General features: G+C 41.0%; 2 protein-coding genes across 2 annotated transcripts in view; both read left to right on the top strand.

Annotated features, from left to right (window-relative positions):
- LOC311109868 (uncharacterized protein) overlaps nucleotides 1–18446 on the top strand; it is a 309567-nt gene that overhangs the window by 103286 nt on the left and 187835 nt on the right. The window lies entirely within an intron of this gene.
- LOC311109872 (uncharacterized protein) overlaps nucleotides 6681–18446 on the top strand; it is a 32033-nt gene continuing 20267 nt past the window's right edge. Inside the window, exon 1 of the mRNA XM_084152887.1 lies at nucleotides 6681–6686. The gene's annotated coding sequence lies outside the window, so the exon portion shown is untranslated. The remainder of the gene's footprint in view (nucleotides 6687–18446) is intronic.

Below are 18446 nucleotides of genomic sequence, written 5' to 3'. Positions count from 1 at the left end.
AATAATAATATGCCATTTAGCAGACGCTTTTATACAAAGCGACTTACAGTCATGTGTGCATACATGTTTACGTATGGGTGGTCCCGGGCATCGAACCCACTACCCTGAAATTACAAGCACCATGCTCTACCAATTGAGCTACAGAGGACCACAGAACCCTGGCATGGGATTTGGCGCCCTCTAGATGTGTATAGACCATGTTGAGGAGAGTAAGAACGGCATCATCAAGTCCTCTGCTGGGCTGATAGGCAAACTGAAACGGGTCGAGGAGCTTCTGGGTGGCACTAAGAATATGACTTCTCACAATTTTCTCAAAGCATTTCATTACTAAGGATGTCAAGGCGACAGGGCGGTGGTCATTCAGCACAGAGGGATTAGATGCTTTAGGAATGGGTATAATTATTGAGTTTTTCCACAATACTGGCAAATGTTGCTGGTAGAGCGAGGATTGCTAAATGTCTGTAAAAACACCAGTCAGTGGTTCAGCACAGTGCTTTAACACGTCCAGTTATTTTGTCTAGGCCTGGGCTTTTGTGTGCGTTACATCCCCTGAACAACTTTACAACATCAGCCTGTTTAACAACAACCCTCTCAAACATTTGTAATGATGCTTCCATTTGTTTTACCTCCGACACAAAGTCGTCAGATTCAAATCGTGAGAAGAAAACATTCAGTTCATTAGCCATGTTCTGGCCCTCATGTCTCCCAAGGTCAGCATTGGTTAGCCATGTTCTGGCCTTCATATCTCCCAAGGTCAGCATTGGTTAGCCATGTTCTGGCCCTCGTGTCTCCCAAGGTCAGCATTGGTTAGCCATGTTCTGGCCTTCATGTCTCCCAAGGTCAGCATTTGTTAGCCATGTTCTGGCCCTCATGTCTCCCAAGGTCAGCATTGGTTTTTACCCTGCCTATGTGGGAGGCACTAGCCATGGATTTAATCCCTCGCCAGGCCACCCTTGAGTTTCCTGAGGAGAGGGTCCTCTCCACCCTTTGCTTGTATGCCTCCTTGTCCACCAGTATCTGTCTTTTGATCTCACGTTGTCTAGCCTGTCTATAACCATCAGCATAAAAGGCCTTCTTCCTATTAAGTAGTGATTTTAGATTTTTTGATACCCAAGGCTTATTGTTAGGGAAGATTTTACAGGTTTTAGTAGGCACAACTGACTCAGAAGTTTACATAGTCTGAAACAACATCTGTGAGTTCATCAAGATCAGAGCTGTCCTCATAGACCTCATATATCCTCATATACCTCCCACATAGTACAGTCAAAACACCCTTGGAGATGAGTGATACTATTGTCGTTCCAGATCTGAACAGTTTTAACTGTAGGTTTCTCCCTCTCCAGGAGCCGACAGTAGGTTGGCCAGAGGTAGACAACATTGTGGTCTGATGTCCCCAGGGGAGGTCTAGTGGTGGCAGAGAAAGCATTTGGTATTGTCCCATAGCACAAATCAAGAGTCTTATTTTTCCTAGTGTGACATTTCACATACTGGTGGTACGTGCGCAGGATCTTGTGCAAAGTACAGTTGTTAAAATCCCCTAAAATAAATGTGGGTGCGTCGGGGGAGATGGATTCCAGTTTCTGTGACAGATTATAAATAATCTCTGATGCTTTTGCTATATTAGCTTTTGGTTGAATGTACACAACGGTAACAAACAATTGGGGGAACTCACGGGGCAGATAGTAGGGTCGCAGTGACACAGAAAGCAGTTCAATGTTGGGGGTACAGAGTATCTCTCTTACCAGGATCGATTTACACCACTGGTCCCTGACAAGCAGGCCACAGTGATGTTTCCCTGTGACGGTCAGATCACGGTCCGCTCTGACCAGTGTGAAGCCGGCCGGCTCCACTTCCCTGTCCGGGACTCTGTCATCCAGCCAAGTCTCAGTAAACGCCAGCAAACAGGCCTCCCAGTATTCGTGTTGGAAGCGCAGATTCTCTGACAGCTCATCCGCTTTCCCCCTCAGTGACTGGGCATTGATCAGCAAGGTGGGTGGGTAAGGTGGGTAAGGGAAGTTTGGTCTTTAATTTTTAAGTATTTGTCTGATTCCCCCGCGTTTTCCACTCAGGGATTATATGTGCCATTGGGATATCTATGGCATTCGTGTTTGAGTTGCATTGTAGTAGGAACTCTCTTCTGTATTGGATTCCGCTGCCAGCAGCGTTTTCATAATTTAGTCCATCTGTAGCGGGTACACGATCAACAAGATCAGTCCAACACCCCACCACTGTAAAGCCATCGTTGACAGATGGTTTACAAACAAAGTGTACAAATTAAAAACATAAAAGAACGTCACACACACTGCGGGATGCAACAGAGCCTTGCACTCCAGGAACAGAGTTGCCTATCCCTGATCTACTGTATGTTACAAATCAAATAGTTGTATCATCATCATTAAATATTGTCACAACAAAGATGTTTGAGAATGCTAAACTGATCTCTTCTCTCTTCTTCAGCCAAAGCCAGTGATGGAAACAACCAAACCACAGGCAAGTCATCCAGCTAATTTAAGACGTCAGTAAAGAATCCAGTGTTTTAGGATGGTAAGTATGAGTCTGAGAAAGACACTAACCACAAGATGTATTAAGAAAGCATTTGGAAGTGCTCACATTGTTATTACATTGTTATTATGTGTGTGATCAACATGTGGGATTTGTCTTTTAATTTGGATGCCATGAAAGTCAAACATTGTTTTGTCGCTTCAACAAAACAAAACCAGCCATGATGTCATAACATACTCTAGAGTCTAGGCTACCTGAGAGAAATCTGACCTGCAATTTGTAAACAAAGCTGCTGTATTTATAACTCATAAAAACGTATTCATCACTTTGAAGTGACCCAAATGGCAACTTAAGCTTTCATCTATCCATTTCGAGATATATTAAACAAAACAAAAAAAGTGATATTTTATTTGGGACTTAGTCTGCCTTTAAAGGAAAGGAAGAACACCTGTTGTTGCATTTATAACATAAGACCAAGAGTTTTTCCAGACCATGTGACCTGACCAGGGAAAAACTCCTGGTCCTAGTCATTGGTAATGTTTTGTCTCATGAGCTCTGATCTCTATTGCTTCCTTCCAGGTGGTGGTCTTCCTGGTGCTGAACTGAGGACCACAAAAATGGGGTTTGAAGGCTCTCAGTACATGCCTCCATGTCTGTTACATTGAGACAAACGACCAAGAAGAGAGAAACTGTTGGAGATGTTTTTAATGTACTATACATTTAAAATGGAAAATAGGCAAATATTGCACATAGTAACTTGCATTCAATCAGATGAAGTACAGTGAGCTACAAAGTATTGGCACAGAGACATCTTTTGTTATTTTGGCTCTGTACTCCAGCACTTTGGATTTGAAATTAGATAATGACTATAAGGTTAAAGTGTAGACTGTCAGCTTTAACCCGATATGAATGAGAATACCCTCAAATTAAAGCTGACAGTCAGTCTGCACTTTAACCTCATAGTCATTGTGTCATTTAAAATCCAAAGTGCTGGAGTACAAAGCCAAAACAACCAAAACACGTGTGACTGTCCCAACAATTTTGGAGCTCACTGTATAATGTGATGAGCCGTGTGCTTTATGAACTTACAGTACTTCAGACATTTGAGGCCAATATTTGTATCTCAGAACATTTGGTGATTGACAAAAACAAGAGATTCTTACCCTTTCTCACTATTCATACCTCGTCTTTACAAATCTCCATCAATTTGTGCAGGTTGTTTTTGTTGTTTGAAGCCATAGTATCAATCACTTTGTGGTTGTATGATACCTTTTCAGGTATTTTCCCCAGAGCGCTTTATGCCAACCCATTCCACTTTCTGTTTTAAATCACAGCTTGTGAATGTCTTATATCATTTAATAATTTACTAATTCTTCAAGCCTTCACTTGACTTAAGTCAAGGTATTTGTACAGGTTGTTATTGTTTTAGTTATTTTTCTCAGAGTAATTTATGCCAACCCCCACAATAGGCAAAGTCTAGTGTAGGGAGAGAGTGTTGGTTGAGAGGAACCAGGCCTGAGAGGTAGGGCTCATCCTCATCTGCCTTGTAAAGAGAGTGCTCTGCAGTACTGAGATGTTGTATTACTAACAACAATGGTGCATGTGTATTTGTTTTAATACCTTAATATTCCTTCAAATTTCCCTCTGGTATACAGTGCTGCTTGAAAATATGTGAACCCTACAGGGCTGTCATTATTTTTGCTATAAAATATTAAAATAAACATAAAATCCTTATCTAAACCCCAATTCGTAATAAAGACATTCAAGTAAATGACAAACAAAAAAGAAATGATATTTTCATTGTTTATTTAACAGTAACTCAGATTTGATGTGTCCAAAAATATGTGAACCCCTTCAGTCAATAGCTTGTGGCACCTCCATTAGCAGCGGTAACTTGGACTAAACGTCTCCTATAGCCAGTAAAATCAGTCTGACATCTGTTTTGAGTGATTTTTGCACACTCCTCCTTACAGAATTCAGCCAATTGAGTGAGGTTTGAGGGGTTTCTGGCATGAACTGCCCGCTTCAGGTCCTGTCACAGCATCTCGATTGGATTTAGGTCAGGACTTTGACTTGCCCAATCCAAAACAAAAAATCTTCTTTCTCCTGAGCCATTCTTTGGTAGATTTGCTTGAATGCTTTGGGTCGTTGTCTTGTTGGAAGACCCATTTTCGTCCCAGCTTTATCTCCTTGACTGATGGCCTGACATTCTGTTCAAGATTCTCCTGGTATACCTCAGAATTCATGGTTCCCTTAATGATGTGAAGTCATCCAGGTCCAGAGGAGGAAAAGCAGCCCCAGATCTTGACATTCCCACCACCATGCTTGACTGTTGGGATAAGGTTATTTTGGTGGTAGGCAGCGTTGGGTTTGCGCCAAACATAGCTGTGTTGATTGTGACCAAAAAGGTCAATTTTGGACTCATCGGTCCAGAGACTGTACTTCCAGAAACCTTCAGGTTTGTCCAGGTGGTCTCTGGCAAATTTAAGACTGGTTTTTTTTGACAGCAGAGGCTTCTTCCTAGCAACCCTCCCATGAATGACATTTCGATTCAGTGTTCTTATTGTTGAAGCATGCACAGTTACCTGAGATACAGCAAGGGAGGTCTGCAAATCTCTAGATGGTATGTTTGGGTTGGCTTTTACCCTGATTTATTATTGTTATTGTGGCTCTTGGGGATATTTTGGAAGGGCGTCCACTTCTAGGCCGAGTTGCTGTCATGTTAAATGCTCTCCATTTGTAAATTATTTGCCTCACAGTGGACTGATTATTTTATAGCCTTCCCCAGACTGATGTGCTCTCACTACCCTCATCCTGATGTCCTCTGCGATCTCCTTTCCTCTAGGCATGGTGTGCTTTGCATTCACCTGGATGGGTAACACCAAACCGACCAGGTTTCTTATCTCTATTTATCAGAGTCCCGCCCAAACTCTTTCCTAATGATCTCTCCTTTGATTCGTTCATTTGGTAGCTAATTATTTACCCACCTGATTCTACTTACCTACTTGATTTAACCAATGCAACTTGGGGTTCACTTATTTTTGCACCTGCACTAATTCCTTTTTAATTTTGTTTTTCTACTACACACATGATTTCCTCTACACCAACATATGGTATTGGTAAATATAAACCTGTTATGTCAGATCAAAAAGACTGGTTCTGATTAAATGAAGATTTCATGGTCAAAACTGAAAAAAGGGCTCACATACTTTCAAGCAGCAGTGTATATCTGAGCATATCTGTTTTCACAATATAATTTTGTCACAGGGATTTTAATAATTTTTTCTCTCAAATATATCTTTACATCAATCTGTGTAAGGAGTAACGGCGGTGTTCACTAGTTGCCACCAGATTGGTAAGAACATTTGTTGGGCAAGACAACTAACCAGGGATATCCCAGGTTTTAGTTCTGTTACTGGTATGTCTCAGGTAATTATGTTACAGAAGAAGATGTTATGAATTAAGACCAGCCACATTGCTTTATTTTGGGACTGGACTGTTCTAAAATGGAGTCCTGGCACATGCAAAAACCTGTACTTGTACAATCATTGTATGTATCCCTGTTTAAACTCCAGACCTCACACTGTAGTGATGTGTTGATGACCGAACGCTTGTGTTGTCCATGTACACATCTGAACTCCAATTCTGTTTCGACACTTTGTCTTAAGAATGTTTTTTTTTCTCCAAACTTGATTGGTGAAAGCAATACAGAGGAAGGTCCGTATAGGGCTGGGCTGAGCCATCATCAACATATGTATCCCTATCTGAACCCTTCAGATCTATGAATACTGAGCTAGGGAAAGGGATTAGTTGACACTAGACTTAGAGATCAGTCTCGTTGCATGCACTGGATGACTTCTCAGGCAGGTTTGCCAAACGGATCACACCACAGGACCGACGATTCCTAAATCAAGTGTCAACTCCTTCCTTCCGAGACATGCTGCTGTGCAAAACAAATGCACTTCAAAGCGCAGTGTGTTAAAAATATTTTATCTGCAACGATTGAATTCCAGCCTGCATATACTGACAATCCTTTGTGAATTTGAGGTGTTTGATATTTAAATTTTTTCAATAAAGGAGTTGAGTTCTATATTTTCTTTTCTTATTTTGACCTCTGACAGTGATCACATTTTTTACTAACCTGATTGGTGAAAGCAATATACTGTATACATTATCTGTTATCAGTGTGTGTGCGCATGTTTGTTCCAATTCTTGCAGTATTGCTGTGAGTGTCTGTGTGTGTGTGCCTCTATATTAAATAGCAGATTATTCAGTGCCTCACAAGCTTTTCTTCCTGCTTTGTCTTTGTCTCTCTCTCCTGGATTTACAGAGGCAGTCCCTAAACCCACAATCACTTCTTCCTGTAACTCCAACAAAACCTACTGCATTCTGACCTGTGAAGGCAACGCCAATGGTGCTGAACCAGTCACCTACAGCTGGAAAGTGGGAGAGGGGGCGTGGGAGGTCTTAGACAAACAGCTATAAGAGTGACAATGGCAAATCAACCAACAGTTACAAGTACAGCTGCAAGCTGAAAAACTCTTGTTAGTGGGGAAGTCAGCGAGCCAGTTGGAGAAGTGTTTGGCTCAGGTGAGTGGTAATGATAGGCCAGGGCAGTAGGTATCCTAGCGGTTAAGAGCAATGGGCCAGTAACTGAGAGGTCGCTTGTTCGAAACCCTGAGCCGACTAGGTCAAAACATCTGTCTGTGCCCTTGAGCAAGGCACTTAACCCTAATCACTCTGGATAGGAACGTCTGCTAAAGGACTAAAATGTCAATAGGTCTGATTATTATTACTGATGATTATGTTATTACATATAACAAAACATTTTTAAATCAGTCGACATTTTAGAGTCAAACAGTGCTGGTACTGCCATTTGAATTGCTGCCGGTGACCGTACCCTACTTGTTTTGACCACTTGCATTGGTGTTCATAGAAAATTGACCAGTAGGGACAATACATTCTTAGTATTTAGTAACGGAGCACTTGCTCATAGAATCTACTGTAGTTAGATGATTTGTTGTGGTGCAGGTTAACATAACAGTAACAGTGGTAACATTCCCCCTCTTACTTGTTAGTAGGCAACCTTTATGACAGGGTTTGGGTACATTAGGTTTGTGTTTTGGAAATTCCCATGGCTACAAGAGTCACCGCGCTGAAGTGAACCATCTTATTGTCAACATGTGGGGTTAGTAAGTGCCAAGTTGTAGGTGAGTGGGAGCAAGTAGTACTACCAATATGTCTACATCATTTTGCTGACAACCACTAATTCTGAAGGTGGATACTGGTTCTACCTGTATTTACAGTAGTGTTCAGGTGTGCGTGAACAGTACACCTGTTGCCTATTGGTACTATCTGATGTATCCTCATTATTGAAGTAGCTTAGAGTATAAATGTGGGAGAAATCTTCAACAGCTCAGAGCTTGTGATCTTGCAACATAAAGCAACTTTATTTAATCATTTTTCTTACAGAATCATGGATTCTAAAATATATGAGAACGGTTAAACTAATCTCTGTCTACTTCATAGAGAAGTATAGGTAAATCCTCTGGACCAGTAGACACCAGCTCAGATACAGCATGTACAGCCATATAGAGTAGCTCAGATACTCTGTCTACTTCATAGAGAAGTATAGGTAAATCCTCTGGACCAGTAGACACCAGCTCAGATACAGCATGTACAGCCATATAGAGTAGCTCAGATACTCTGTCTACTTCATAGAGAAGTATAGGTAAATCCTCTGGACCAGTAGACACCAGCTCAGATACAGCATGTACAGCCATAGAGAGTAGCTCAGATACTGTCTACTTCATAGAGAAGTATAGGTAAATCCTCTTGACCAGTAGACACCAGCTCAGATACAACATGTGTACCAGAAGAAACAAGTTGAAAAGCACTTATTGAATATATAGTTTGTTTGACAAATATTTAGATTATGTACAGGGAAGGTTTGTTTCTCTTCAGTAAACTCATATCTTTTTCTATCAATTTCTACTATACATAATAGTATCATATTGTTTTCCTGTATGGGCTGTCATGTTTAGCTATCATTTTTCAACTTTTAATAATGTGAATTATAATGAAATGTTGATCCATGCAACAAGATGTCAAAAATGTATTATGTTTTGAGGAAAATATTTTGTTCTGTGAATGTTTTTGTGTGCATGCCTCAAAGCCTATAGGTGAATGGCTAGGCTGGTGAATCAAAATCCCTCACTCAGTGGACAGGAGGAAAATTAAATTAACTATAATTATTAAGTTATCTTTGAATATTACAGTATTGCCAACTGTTGTTACATTATAGCACAGTGATCCTATCAATTCCAAATTCTATATGTAATTCTGTACATTGTAGCCAATTATTCACACAGGGAAGCGTCAAAGACCAGGTATGGGCACATTTACATTTACGTCATTTAGCAGACGCTCTTATCCAGAGCGACTTACAGTTAGTGAATACATTATACATACACTACAGCCCTATACTGGCCCCCCGTGGGAATCGAACCCACAATCCTGGCGTTGCAAACGCCATGCTCTATCAACTGAGCTACATCCCTGCCGGCCATTCCCTCCCCTACCCTGGACGACGCTGGGCAAATTGTGCGCCGCCCATGAGTCTCCCGGTCGCGGCCGGCTGCGACAGAGCCTGGATTCGAACCAGGATCTCTAGTGGCACAGTTAGCACTGCGATGCAGTGCCTTAGACCACTGCGCCACTCACGACTACAGCAAGGAATATTCCAAAAGTGGTTAGATTTTTTTTATATTACAGTTATTATGGAATGTTAACATAATGCCAGGTGTAGGTATAGTGTGATTGTATTGCAGCTATTAAACATTATTTACAAGTCAAATGGAACATAATTTTATTTTCCACCACCTTATTTTATTTTCCACAAAGAGGTCAAACATAGGGAGGAACTAAACCTAATTACTTTCACAGCCTCGGGAAATAAAGATCAGAAGTAGACTAGGTGAACCACACAGTGTTTTAGGATGTCTCATTTGAATTTACTGTTATGTATTATCTTTACAAACAAACTAGCAGAAAATATGCCCAAACTAACGCTCATCATCTGGCTTTGTCTGGCGCAAATGGTCTCCGCAGGTAAATTGAACCGACTGACAGGGGCAAACCTGGCATTTGGCCTACCTAATATTGGCTACTTGTTTGCTATTCTGTGCTAATTGTATAGCCTAGTCTACAACATCACATCCTAATCTTTGACATCTTTGATTATCATGAACAATATGTATATGTAAGATAATGTGCTTTATGAACACTGCGCTGTAACTTCAAGTTAGAAGCGCATCCGGCAAAGGGAATCTTATCATAGATTTTAATAACTACGTTATGGATGAACAATAATCTAAACACACTCTTCATATTTATTTTCAACATGGAAAGTCAGAATGGTTTTAAACGACGTCTCTGTGGGTTTCAATGAGAAATAAGGACCGCACCCTTCTAATTCAGTTGAGCTACAGTATGTGTAGACCATGTATCTGATGTTGTCTGGACCAAAAGAGTATGGCGCCAGAACGAATCAGTTAGATGGGCATTTGATGTTAATAGGCGGGCCCGTTTTTTTTGCCACGGGACCTCCTGTGTTGATGCCCTTGCATTGTTAATGGGGTTATAATTAAGCAATAAGGCCCAAGGGTGTGTGGTATATGGTCAATTTACCATGACTAACGTCTGTTCTTATGCACAATGCGGAGTGCCTGGATACAGCCCTTTGCCATGGTATATTGCCAATATACCACAAATCCCTGAGGTGCCTAATTGCTATTATAAACTGGTTACCAACAAAATTATAGCAGTAAAAATACATGTTTTGTCATACCCATGGTGTATAGTCTGATATACCACGGCTTTCAGACAATCAACATTTAGTGCTTGAACCACCCAGTTTATAATAAAGACCATATGCAGCTCGTGAGTTTCAAGTTTAACCATTTCTACCTATCTGCTTGCCAGTTATGATTATTTTTATATGCACATTTTCATGCAACAGTTTCATTTCAATAATAACGTTTTTGTTTCTCAGAATTATTGTCATGTGGTTGATCATAAAAATCGGAATTAAAATGATTAAAATCTAAAAGTGAAAATTCTACTAAATGCAAGAGCACCAGCCTTTGCCATATGGACACACTGATACACCGTAATCCATTGGCGGCTAAAGAAATTAGCGCATGTAACTCAAAGATAGCCTATAGGCAGTGGCGATATTAGCATGTAGATCTTGTTGAAAAAATAGAAAGTGGGATTCATTCCAGCAAAGCCATAGCACAACACAACACTAAATAACACATTAATTGCACAATAATGGTGACAAACGGTGCCCACAAATTGTTCGGGCCTACATAAAGCTGTCCCAACAGCAGTCCCAACATCTTACCACTGCTACACCTGGCTATCTTGTTGTGTAATGTTTATGTCCAATGGCCGATGAGCACCGATACATTTTTATCTATAATTTCTCTTCATTATTTCTCTTCATATGACAAGGATTAAAAAGGATTTGCCAGTAAATGAAATGTAATTGTAAATCTTGGTGGGGCAAACATTTTTTAGATGCATGCCAGCAAAACCTCTACACAACACAACACTAAACAATACATTCATTGCACTATAACGGTGACAGTGCCCACAAACTGTTAGAGTTTACATAAAGCTGTCCCAACAGCAGAGTCCCAACAGCAGTCCTAACACTTTACCACTGCTACACCTGGCTATCAGCCTTATCTGGCAGCGAAACAGTTCATTCAGCCTCATTTACTGCCTTTAAAAAAAACATCGCTGAAATGGTTGACTTGCTTAAACAAATGTGGTTTCTAATGACAATTGAGATGTACAAACTATGGCATAAGGGGACGAAGAGCTGATAAGAGGCAATCCGTAATTTCGATTAAGACAATGAGCGAGCTAGGACGGACGTAGTCAATTTAACTATTTGTTCAGCACTTTTGAAATGTACAGCGACAGAATTCAGAACATGGGCCGTTCTTACAGTGTTCTCCCTGTACACCAAGTCAGAACCATAGGATAAATAAAGGGGCATATAAGCAGACAATGAAAGCTCTTACAATATAAAATGATTACATTTCTCTAAAACAGGTTATAGGCTACATGTGCACTACCAAGTCAGAAAAGTAGATGAAATTATGAGGGGAAAAGTGACCAAATTATTAGAGTGAGGCACATGGGCTACTAACAGCTTACTACACAATATACACTTAATATTACTATCTTAGGTACAGACAGTATACATTTCTCCCTGGCATATTACATAATTTCTGCAGCAGCATACAATACATTTTTGGACTCGCCTTGTTGTGCTTTGCTCACTTGAACAGGAAGGTGGCAAGGCGGTCCTCAAACTTTGTCATCAAAGTCTGGCATTCTCTGGATTTATGGTGCTTTCAAGACAACTGGGAACTTGTAAAAAAAAAAAAAAAAAAAAGGTTGAATCAGTGATCTTCAGGTCGGAGCTCTAGAAAGAGGCCTGAGTTGCCGACTTGCAATTCCGAGTTGGATGACCGTTCAAAACGTGTTTTCCCAGTCGGAGCTTGTTTTTTTCCAAGTTTCCAGTTGTCTTGAACTCACTGAAGTCAGATTTCCCAGTTCTGAGTTTCCAGTTGTTTTGAGATCGGCATAAATCATGCTGGATTGACAGCATGGCCAATGTTGAATGTTTATCCTTTTAAGCTTGAAAAAGAGACCCTTAAACCCAGACTTGGGACCACACACCCACTCCACTGAATTACAGGCTAGTGATTGCTTTGCAATGCTTGCAGTTAGCCACTGATTCCTTCCAAACCAATCATTGTTGAATTTGCGATTTCCAACTTGTTGAGCACCGATACGTTTTATTTATAATTAATTTTATTTCTCTTCATATGACAAGGATTGTAAAGGATTTGACTGTAGATTGTCGACTTGATTCATGATGATGACTGCTAGCTTGCTAGCTAAGATTTTGAAAGTATGATGTTAACATGATCAGTCCAATGAAAGCTACTGTAGACATAACGTGATTTGACGTCATTTTTCTGTGGCCAATGACCTAAAGCCTTCTTGGATGGGCACTTCTAATGTAAAAGTATGGCAGCACCCAAGGGGCTTGAATTTTCTAGCTCTACCCTTAGATTTTGCGCTGACGTAGTGTCCCCATGAGTGACAGAACACTGAGCCAATTACGGCGCAACTAGAGAACATTACCAACCCCTACGCTCCGTATTTTCTGCTGAATGCCCCACCACAGAAAGCACTGAGCTAGGCTGAAACACCTGCATTTTGGAGCGGCCTTACTCAAGAAAGCAAAAAAGAGATCATGTTTGTATGCGGCTTTATCAACTCAATGATTTTGTATTATTATTTGTTTTTACATTGTTTGAAAACATATGTGACACGTATTAATGCCAAAAAAAAACATTTATTTTTTATTTTTTAGCTAAAAGGGTGGGGCCCAAAACAGGCTCTGCCCCACCTGCCCTGAGTGACGGGTCGCCACTGGGCCTATCAGGTCTGAGGAGACCCACTAGCTCAGTGTCAGACAGTACAGACACTCCTGATAGAAGCAGTCCATGATTGTCAGCTGGTATCAGAGCCACAGCATGTAGGTACACTATCTACTCCAGTAAAATACAGTTCAGGTGCACCCTCCAGACCAGTAGACACCGGCTCAGATACAGCATGTACAGCCATAGAGAGTAGCTCAGATACTGTCTACTTCATAGAGAAGTATAGGTAAATCCTCTTGACCAGTAGACACTAGCTCAGATACAGCATGTACAGCCATAGAGAGTGGCTCAGATACTCTGTCTACTTCATAGAGAAGTATAGGTAAATCCTCTGGACCAGTAGACACTAGCTCAGATACAGCATGTACAGCCATAGAGAGTAGCTCAGATACTCTGTCTACTTCGTAGAGAAGTACAGGTACAGCCTCTGTACCAGGAGAAACCAGTTGAAAAGCACTTGTTGAATGTATAGTTTGTTTGATAAATATTTAGATTCTGTACAGGGGAGGTTTGTTTCTCTTCAGTAAACTCATATCTCCTTTTCTATCTTTTTCTGGTTATTATGTATCATATTGTTATCCTGTATATGATGTGCTGTCATGTTTAACCAAGGCTACTATAATTTTTAACTTTGATAAATGTGAATTATAATGAAATGTTGATCCAAAAATGTATTATGTTTTGAGGAAAATATTTCATTGTGTGAATGTTTTAGTGTGCATGCCTCATAGGCCTATAGGTGAATGGCTAGGCTGGTGAATTAAAATCACTCTTACACTCAGTGGACAGGAGGACAAGTAAATGAGCTATAGTTATTAATTTACCTTTGAATATTACAGTATTGACAACTTTTGTTACATTGTAGCACAGTGATCCTATCAATTCTAAATTCTATATGTAATTATGTACATTGTAGCCAATTATACACACAGCCAAAGACCAGATAAGGGCACGACTACAGCAAGGAATATTCCAGAAGTGGTTCGATTAGAAAATAAAGTTAATATAGCATAAAACATAATGCAATGTGTTGGGATACAGTGTGCTTGTATTGCAGCTATTAAACATTATTTACAAGTGAAATGGAACGTTATTTTATTTTCAACCGAGAGGTCATGACTCATGCAGAGGGAGGAACTAAAATCCACATTTTACTTTCAGTTTCACAGCCTCGACAGGCTAGGCTATGAACCACATAGTGTTTTACCATATCTCATTTGAACTTAGTTTATTTAGATAAATAAAAGTTACAAACTAGCAAATATGGCCAAACTAAGGCTCATCATGTCGTGTTTCTGGCTTTGTCTGGCGCGAACGGTGGTCTCCGAAGGTAAGTTGAACCGACTGACAGGGCCGAACGTAGCGTTTGGCATACCTACTATTTGTTAGGCTACTTGTTTCCTATTGGGGCCTAATTGTATATCATAGCCAGCAACATCGCATAATTTTTGATTATCATGAACAATAGGTATATGTAAAAATGTATTTTCTGAACACTATGTGCGCTGCAACTTCAAGTTAGAAGCGCAGCCGCGGAGTGGGATTCATATCATTAAAAAAAAACACGGCAATCTGAAATCATAAACGACATTATGGAGGAATGGACAATAGCGGCTAAACACACTCTTCCTATTGATTTTCAACATATTACGTCAGAATGATTTTAAACGACGTCTATGTGGGTTTCGTTGAAAAATAAGGACCGCACCCTACCTGTTCCGTTTAGCTAAACACAGAGCAAACTTCAAGAAGTTATCGGATATTGAGTCCTGGCCTAACCAAGGCTCAAACCTAAAGAAGGGTCTGCATGATCATGGCAGGGCCGGTGTTAGGGGCGGGCCTCAGGGGGGCTGGCCCGCTCTACCGTACCTCCTTGCCCATCCAAATAAAATATAAAAATATTGATAATTATTTGACCGAGACCGAAAGACCCATCAATCTCAGATAAAGAATCCGAGTGAGCGAAACAGTGCCCCTCTGTCTCAGTATGTGTAAACAATGTATCTGATTCTGTCTGGACCAAAAGAGTGTGGCATGTCATACTATTTCTGTCCAGACAGCATCAGATACATGGGCAACATATAGGATGATGGCTTCCCCTAAAGTATTTACTAGGGATCTCCCTTACTAGGGATCCCCCTACTCTTCCCGGGCTCCAAACATATTTAGGCACTTACATTACACATAAAACAGAAGATAAAACAGTTCATCATACAACATTATTACACCACTACATATCTACAATACAAAATGTATAATACCACCATACAACAATATTACAAGGTACGTGTGTGTAGAGTGTGTGTGCTAGTGTTTGTGTGTGTATGCGTGCATCTGTTTCAGTGTGTGTGCCTCTTCACGGTCCCCGCTCCATAAGGTGTATTTTTTAATCTGATTCTACTGCTTGCATCAGTTACCTGATGTGGAATATAGTTCCATGTAGCTATGGCTCTATGTAGTACTGTGCGCCTCCCATAGTCTGTTCTTGACTTGGTGATTGTGAAGGGACCTCTGGTACCATATTCAGCTTGTCAACTGTTACGTTCTCCCCTCGGGTGTAGTTCGTCTGAGGAGACGTACAGTGGGGGAAAAAAGTATTTAGTCAGCCACCAATTGTGCAAGTTCTCCTACTTAAAAAGATGAGAGAGGCCTGTAATTTTCATCATAGGTACACGTCAACTATGACAGACAAATTGAGAAAAAAAAATCCAGAAAATCACATTGTAGGATTTTTAATGAATTTATTTGCAAATTATGGTGGAAAATAAGTATTTGGTCACCTACAAACAAACAAGATTTCAGGCTCTCACAGACCTGTAACTTCTTTAAGAGGCTCCTCTGTCCTCCACTCGTTACCTGTATTAATGGCACCTGTTTGAACTTGTTATCCTCAAACAGTCACACTCCAAACTCCACTATGGCCAAGACCAAAGAGCTGTCAAAGGACACTAGAAACAAAATTGTAGACCTGCACCAGGCTGGGAAGACTGAATATGCAATAGGTAAGCAGCTTGGTTTGAAGAAATCAACTGTGGGAGCAATTATTAGGAAATGGAAGACATACAAGACCACTGATAATCTCCCTCGATCTGGGGCTCCACGCAAGCTCTCACCCCGTGGGGTCAAAATGATCACAAGACCCCAGAACCCCAGAAAATCCCAGAACCACACGGGGGGACCTAGTGAATGACCTGCAGAGAGCTGGGACCAAAGTAACAAAGCCTACCATCAGTAACACACTACGCCGCCAGGGACTCAAATCCTGCAGTGCCAGACGTGTCCCCCTGCTTAAGCCAGTACATGTCCAGGCCCGTCTGAAGTTTGCTAGAGTGCATTTGGATGATCCAGAAGAGGATTGGGAGAATGTCATATGGTCAGATGAAACCAAAAAATAACTTTTTCGGTAAAAACTCAACTCGTCGTGTTTGGAGGACAAAGAATGCTGAGTTGCATCCAAAGAACACCATACCTACTGTGAAGCATGGGGGTGGAAACATCATGCTTTGGGGCTGTTTTTCTGCAAAGGGACCAGGACGACTGATCCGTGTAAAGGAAAGAATGGGGGCATGTATCGTGAGATTGAGTGAAAACCTCCTTCCATCAGCAAGGGCATTGAAGATGAAACGTGGCTGGGTCTTTCAGCATGACAATGATCCCAAACACACCGCCCGGGCAATGAAGGAGTGGCTTCGTAAGAAGCATTTCAAGGTCCTGGAGTGGCCTAGCCAGTCTCCAGATCTCAACCCCATAGAAAATCTTTGGAGGGAGTTGAAAGTCCGTGTTGCCCAGCGACAGCCCCAAAACATCACTGCTCTAGAGGAGATCTGCATGGAGGAATGGGCCAAAATACCAGCAACAGTGTGTGAAAACCTTGTGAAGACTTACAGAAAACGTTTGACCCGTGTCATTGCCAACAAAGGGTATAACAAAATATTGAGAAACTTCTGTTATTGACCAAATACTTATTTTCCACCATAATTTGCAAATAAATTCATAAAAAATCCTACAATGTGATTTTCTGGATTTTCTTTCCTCATTTTGTCTGTCATAGTTGACGTGTACCTATGATGAAAATTACAGGCCTCTCATCTTTTTAAGTGGGAGAACTTGCACAATTGGTGGCTGTAAATGCCCGTGCCTGCGCACTGTCAAATTGCGTCAATTCAAAATCTGGTATAGGAACAAAAAGAGGTCAATACACGTCTTTTAAGATATACTAGTATTTTAATTAATGCAAACACTTGAATGGTAAATATGATGTTCGTATATACGGGCCCACTGTAAAACCACACAGGGCAGACAGAGAACTAACTTTTTCAACCCCAAGGTTCTTCTTTAATACTCTGACAGAGATAATTCCTGCTCCAGGCTGGGCCTGTCAGAGTAGAGGCTGGGTGTGGTTTAAACTTACCCAACCTATCGTTGGCGCACAGGCTGGTCCCATCCTCTTGGCGCATCCCTGTTGCCAGGTGTTAGTTGTTTCTGTTGCAGTACACATGTCCTTGAGTGGTTTAACAAAGAGGCAGTGTGTGTGAGTCACAAGTCTCTCAGCCTACCCCCTAACGGTTCCTCACATTAATCACAGCTTGTTATGTTAAACAATCTATATCAGTACAGCACAAACCTATTATGTTTAATCATTAATGTATTCTTTCTAAGCTAGGCATCACATCTAGTTGTAAGAGAATAGATTCCCACAGCACACAAGGTAAACTAGATGGATGGGGAAGAAATGTGGGGTGTAACTAACTAAAATAACCAGACACAACAACCAGAACTCAATGTTAGCCCTCTGGGGTTGTTTAGTAAAGTTTTAAACAAAAGAATATACAACACCTATAAAGAAACTGTAATAAAACAAAGACCAATCAAACAAACCAGGGAAGGTAAGAGAAGGGAATATTTGGGAACGGGGTCCAAGTAATGAAAATAAATAAAAGGTCCCTCCTCTACACACCTAATCCTTCCTAACACACTCTAAGCCTTAACCAGCTTTCCTACCTGTTACCATAAATACAGGGGTGACACCCGCCCGGCTAACCTAGTGTGTAAAACAACGGGTTATATATGTGTGAATGTACACCCATGGGCAGAACTACCCTTCCCTTCTCCAGGACCCAGGTAGGGTGGAATACAGCAGGAGGACAGGCTGAAACACAAACAAAGATATATCAAAACAACCAATAACCAACTCCTCAAACAAAAAGTGCCCCCTCTATCTCTCTCGAGGTCACACGTTCTACAGTTTATACTCTAGTCAATCAGTCACTCAACCACAGCTGCCAGCACACCGAACCGAAGCCACGCCCACCATCGTCAGCCGCAACTCAGCACATCTGTAATAACGAGAACACACACACAGAACAACCACTCTAAACCACACACACACACTACAAAAGAAAATTGGGAGAA

Source organism: Coregonus lavaretus, assembly GCF_964263955.1.
Source record: "Coregonus lavaretus genome assembly, chromosome: 35".
Taxonomy (NCBI): domain Eukaryota; kingdom Metazoa; phylum Chordata; class Actinopteri; order Salmoniformes; family Salmonidae; genus Coregonus; species Coregonus lavaretus.
Note: the sequence above shows the minus strand (reverse complement) of the source record. Positions and strands in the feature narration are given on the sequence as shown.